This window comes from Heptranchias perlo, chromosome 1 (genome assembly GCF_035084215.1).
Source record: "Heptranchias perlo isolate sHepPer1 chromosome 1, sHepPer1.hap1, whole genome shotgun sequence".
NCBI classification, from domain to species: Eukaryota; Metazoa; Chordata; class Chondrichthyes; order Hexanchiformes; family Hexanchidae; genus Heptranchias; species Heptranchias perlo.
In genome coordinates, this window is record NC_090325.1 from 66,243,009 (window position 1) to 66,249,008 (window position 6,000).

Sequence of the window (6,000 nt, forward strand, 5' to 3'; positions counted from 1 at the left end):
TGACTGAGCTGTTGATGATTAACAGTTAAGCCCTAATCTACAGATTAATTTTGCTAAATTAACAAAAGTCCAATTTGAGTTTTAGCCAAGTAATAAAGTAAATGTTGATGTCACAATTCACTACAAACTGATAGAATGTGTGTTCATGCTTATAATTCCCCACAAGTGAATTTCCTAATCCAGTGTTGCTAACACTCGTGATTCTCAAAGGGAGTGTTGACCAGGAGTCTCGAGTTGGCGCCAAACTGGAACGAAAAGAATTAGGAGGTTCGTTTTTATATCTTCTGTCAGAGGGGTCTTGCAAATCACTACATTTCGTGTGAATCACAATTGTTAAAAATTGTTTGCAATGTTATATCAGCCAGAGCATTAGTGGGAGATTGCAAGTACTCTTCTGTGGTAAGGGAGAGAAGGTCAGAGCACAGGACACCTGACAGCTCTCCTAAAAACCAGAAACAGAGCAACATTGTTAGAGGTTGTGCATGAGTTACCTGGCCCTCCCTTAGCTACAGAATGACATATAGCATGAGGGCACTCAAGGCGTGAGGAAGACAAAAAAATATTAACTTAAAAAGGTGGAATAATCAACTTATTAAATCAAATATTGATATGACAATTAATCTTTCAGAAAGAGCTGATTTAGATTGAAGGTTTTAAGGGTAAGTATGGACACAGATGAATTACTCTCATGGAATATAATGATTATAGACGACAACAGTGTACGAGGGCCATGGTTGGCGGCGGGGGTGGCTCCAGATCGGGAGTTTCCTTGCCCTCAGCCTGGTGGAAGGGCAGTAGGCTGGCATGCCATGCGAGAGGAGGGGTACAAGCCCATTGTTCGGCAAAATGGAGCGCAACTGGGAGTCCAGACTTGGGTTGTGGCCTGCAGCCCCAAAAATCTTAAAAATGTTATTACAGTGGACACGATGGCAGCTTCTTTCTGGAGGGGAGTTGCCACCTTCCCCTGAACCTGACACTATGCATTGGAATTTCAGGCCCCCTCTGGCAGTTGGGTGCTCAAGGTGCAGCCCTAGTGGCGCGGGCACCTGCAGGCATTATTTAAGTTAGGTGACCTCCCCTGACCCCACACACTTTGGCAGGGTTAGTGTCAGAGGTCACCGGCAGTAAGATCATGGCACTTATGCCAGGATCAACAATCCATAGATTTTGGGGCCAAGGATGAAAATGTTAAATTTGAGACACTGGGGAACAGAGAGCCAATGTGGATCAGTGAATGAATGGGACTAGGTGCGGGATAGGATACGAGCAGTAAAGTTTTACCTGAGCTGGAGTTTGTGAAGGGTGGAGGATGGGAAGCCTATCAGGAGAGCACTGGAGTGAGAAAATCTGGAAGTGACAAAGAGATGTATAAGTATGAGTTATAAAGTTGGATTAATATTCTAGAGTTTTGCTAGGTTTATCCTTGGTGTTCAGAGACAAATTTGCAAAGATTTATTTTGGAGGCTTATCTGTGATTCATTGCTCTTCTCAAGGGATCTGGAAATACCACTTGGACAGTGTGATTTGCTTTTTTGAGTGCCTTTTGCAAACCTTCACTCCTTGCACTTCCCGGAAGCTCAGGAGTATTAGGTTGCACTAAAACTGATGCATGACTGAGTGGCCAATCAAAAACCACCTGCAAGAATCCTGCTGAACTGACTCAACAGCCACTCAATAGTGCACTTTGTGAGTCCATGCAGCTGTGGAGTGTGCAATTTCTGTGAGAATTGGGAGAAGGGCACAGAAGGCGTAAAGAAAGATTTACAGATCAAGATTTGAAGATTATAGTGGATGTGGGTGGTCTGACAGCCTGCTCACAGAAAACCACTGGCTGTTACCATAGTAACAATGCAGTTGATATTTTTTGCTGGCAATACTGTAAGCAGCACATTCTACAGTGATACTTTAATCTATCTCTAACAATAAAAATGGGCTACTCCCAACTTCCCAATTTTCTTCTTATGACACATATTAATAAAATAAACCATCTCAAATGTTAAGTAACAACTACCTGCCACCCTATTCTCCTCTTTAGTTATTGTTGCATTATGATGAGGAATGTTAAGAGCTGGCCTTGGCATTGCCCCAGCTACCCAGTTGATCAATGCACTCTGCGGTGTGATACCAAGCTGTAAAGATCAGGAAGGTCCCAGGTTCAACTTCTGATCTATACTGAGTTAACTGATCTCAAGTGAGAGAGCAATGGAGGCAACACAGTTTGCCCACGTGTCCAAGGCTAGGGAAGGAAAATCAGCCAGAGGTCCTGCTTTTAATCCCTCAACTCAGGAGGGGATTGCAGTTTTACTTTGCTTTTGCCCTTTTCCACAAGTCAACTTCTTCCAAACTTGCCACCAAGTCCTCTTTGCAGTGAACACCATAGGACTAATTTTCCTATATTCTACACAGTGATTTCCCTTGGGTTCTCTCTACAAGTTTTATAGTTTGTTTTTCTTTCTTATTTTGCTTCATATTGTCTCATTAATCAAATTAGAGTTATTTTTAGTCTGTGCCCATTAGTTCTTGATGTGTATTTATTCTGCATGCTCAGTAGTATGCCCTTAAAGGTGTTTCATTTGTTCTCAACTGAGGCTTTCTTGCGTGGTACTTTTTTATCCCTGGTTATTTAATCATGTTATGGTGATTTGTGATATCATGAATTTAATCATGTCGTGGTCACTGTCATCCAAGGGTACCACTAACTTATACTCCCAATATGTTATCTGGATCACTACACATTACTAAGTTGACACGTGAATTACCTTTCATGACATCCCTAATGCACTGAGTTACATTTACTAGCTCAGATTCCAGGCCATTTGGGATACGCAGTTTAGGTTAGTTAAAATTCCCCATTATCATGACCTTTCTGCTCGCACCTACTTCATTATCTCCCCTGTTGGGAATATATATACGGATTTAGGGAGCCTCTACTCACTTCCCAGTTCCAAAAGATTCGAGTCGACCCCAATTGGTTACGGTGGCACGTAATCTATTATGAAGAGCAGTTTAATACACTCAGTATTTAAGCAGCAGTTTACAAAATGGAAACTGGAGATATATTACCCGCTTCCACTCTGGGTAGAGCTCGTGCCTTGGCCTCTCGCCTCTCGTGGTCCTCATGGCCCCCACCCTCTTGGATCCCGTGGATCCTGCCTTCTACAGACTTCTTTCCTTCTTCCAACATGGGCGTGGGCTCCTGCCAGCATGTCCGCCTTAATAAACCTAGCCTGCTGTTCCTGCTGAGCCTTAGGTTTGAGCTGTGTCTTTATACGCTGTTTAGCAGGAAGTCCTGTGGTGAGCTGGCTAAATATCCTCAGGACAGTTGATGATGCCAGACGTAGTCCATCAGCTTGACAAATGGAACCCCGACGGTCCAGCACCTGACCTGATATCAACGACTTGCTGAGACAATGGCAAGACATTTAACCTCATCGAGAGGAGATGGCTAGTGATGTTAACGCTGAGCACTTCATCTCTCTGGGAGCTAAGACCATGGCAAGGCCCTTTCCCAGTCGTCTCAAACAAAGAGTAGCTGTGGGTCTACAATACACATCTCCCCTCTGATCACCTTAATATACTGGGTATCTGTGGCTATCCCCAGTAAAAGTCCCTGATACAGGCTTATAATTTGTACAATATGTGTGGTCACATACTAAATGTACTTCATGATACATACATTGCATAAAACAATTCTTTGGTATTTGTTACACTTTTAGCTCACACCTGCATAATCTAACACCCCATAGAACAATGTCAAGCATACTCCCAGGTCAGTTATAGCACAGGTAAGATGCAGACCAAAGCTTTCTCTACTCTGCTGTAATAATGTACCTTAATCCAACCTCAGCATATTACCCCTACTGCATTATTGTGACATTTCCTTACCTATACCAGTCATTCACATGGTCTTTCTGACTGAGATAGCCAATTTTCAAGTCAGTGATGATGTTTTGGCTGTTTCGTGCTAAAGACAGGCAGACTGTGGGAGAACCTTCACCACACGGACTGCAGCGGTTCAAGAAGGCGGCTCACCACCACCACCTTCTCAAGGGCAATTAGGGATGGGCAATAAATGCTGGCCTTGTCAGCGACGCCCACATCCTAAGAACGAATAAAAAAAACTGAGGCCCCGATTTTAACTCCAGATGGGTTTTGGGCGGTTGGGTGGCTAGGTGAGTTGAAAGCTCACTCACTGCTGTAGAACCGAGACCCAGACTATTTTAACACCTGGGTCTCCTTAACATGCCACCAGTCCACTTCACTTCCGTTCCGGATGGGATGTTGGTGGGAAGTCGGCAGAAAATCCCACTTATACAAGGTAGGTGGCGGGATTGGGTTCCGGGGACGTCTCGCAGGGGTCTTACGTTCGGGAAATGGGGGAGTCGGAGATAGAGGAGGCCTAAACTTTCCTTGCGGAGCTTCCTGCCCCCACAAAGGAAAGAAAAATGCATCTTTATCAGCCTGTACTGCAGCCGACCCTATTCTGTCCTGGATTGGCCTGGCAGGAAAGCCACACATGCCTCTGGCGAGCAGGCTAAAATCGTGGACGGCAGGGTCCAGACGGTTCCAGAATGGGTAAGTAGCTTGGGGCATTTTAACTGCCTGCCTGCCCAGTTTCTGATGGGTAGCGTTAAAATCGGCCCCTGCAAGAATATTAAGACTGACTGAAATCATTCTATGCTGAGTCCTTACAGCCAGCAGATAAAGGTGACTGTCATCCTTTTAGATTGGACTGGATTTAAATGCAGCTCCTAGAGGTTTAGAATAGTGCAATAAGCCAATTTCCTCTCCGCAGGGCTCAGTACTAGGTCCCTTGCTTTTTGTGATATTTATCAATAATTTAGACTTAAATGTAGGGGGCATGATTAAGAAGTTTGCAGATGATACAAAAATTGGTTGTGTGGTTGATTGTGAGGAGGAAAGCTGTAGACTGCAGGAAGATGTCAATGGACTGGTCAGATGGGCAGATAGGCGGCAAATGAAATTCAATCCGGAGAAGTGTGAGGTAATACATTTGGGAAGGGCAAACAAGGTAAGGGAATACACGATAAATGGGAGGATGCTGAGAAGTGTAGAGGTACAGAGGGACGTTGGAGTACGTGTCCACAGATCCTTGAAGGTAGCAGGACAGGTAGATAAGGTGGTTAAGAAGGCATATGGAATACTTTCCTTTATTAGCCGAGGTATAGAATTTAAGAGCAGAGAGGTTATGCTAGAATTGTATAAAACACTAGTTAGGCCACAGCTAGAGTACTGCCTACAGTTATGGTCACCACATTACAGAAAAGATGTGATTGCACTAGAAAGGGTACAGAGGAGATTTATAAGGATGTCGCCAGGACTGGAGAATTTTAGCAATGAGGAAAGATTGGATATTGGTGGCATTGTAAGCAGTGTAGATGAAAACATAAAATTACAAAGCGATATTGATAGATTAGGTGAATGGGCAAAACTGTGGCAAATGGAATTCAATGTAGACAAATGTGAGGTCATCCACTTTGGATCAAGAAAGGATAGAACAGGGTACTTTCTAAATGGTAAAATGTTAAAAACAGTGGATGTCCAAAGGGACCTAAGGGTTCAGGTACATAGATCATTGAAGTGTCATGAACAGGTGCAGAAAATAATCAAGAAGACTAATGGAATGCTGGCCTTTATATCTAGAGGACTGGAGTACAAGGGGGCAGAAGTTATGCTGCAGCTATACAAAACCCTGGTTAGACTGCACCTGGAGTACTGTGAGCAGTTCTGGGCACCGCACCTTCGGAAGGACATATTGGCTTTGGAGGGAGTGCAGCGTAGGTTTACTAGAATGATACCCGGACTTCAAGGGTTAAGTTACGAGGAGAGATTACACAAATTGGGGTTGTAGTCTCTGGAGTTTCGTAGGTTAAGGGATGATCTGATCGAAGTTTATAAGATATTAAGGGAAATGGATAGGGTGGATAGAGAGAAACTATTTCCACTGGTTGGGGATTCTAGGAGTGGGGGCACAGTCTA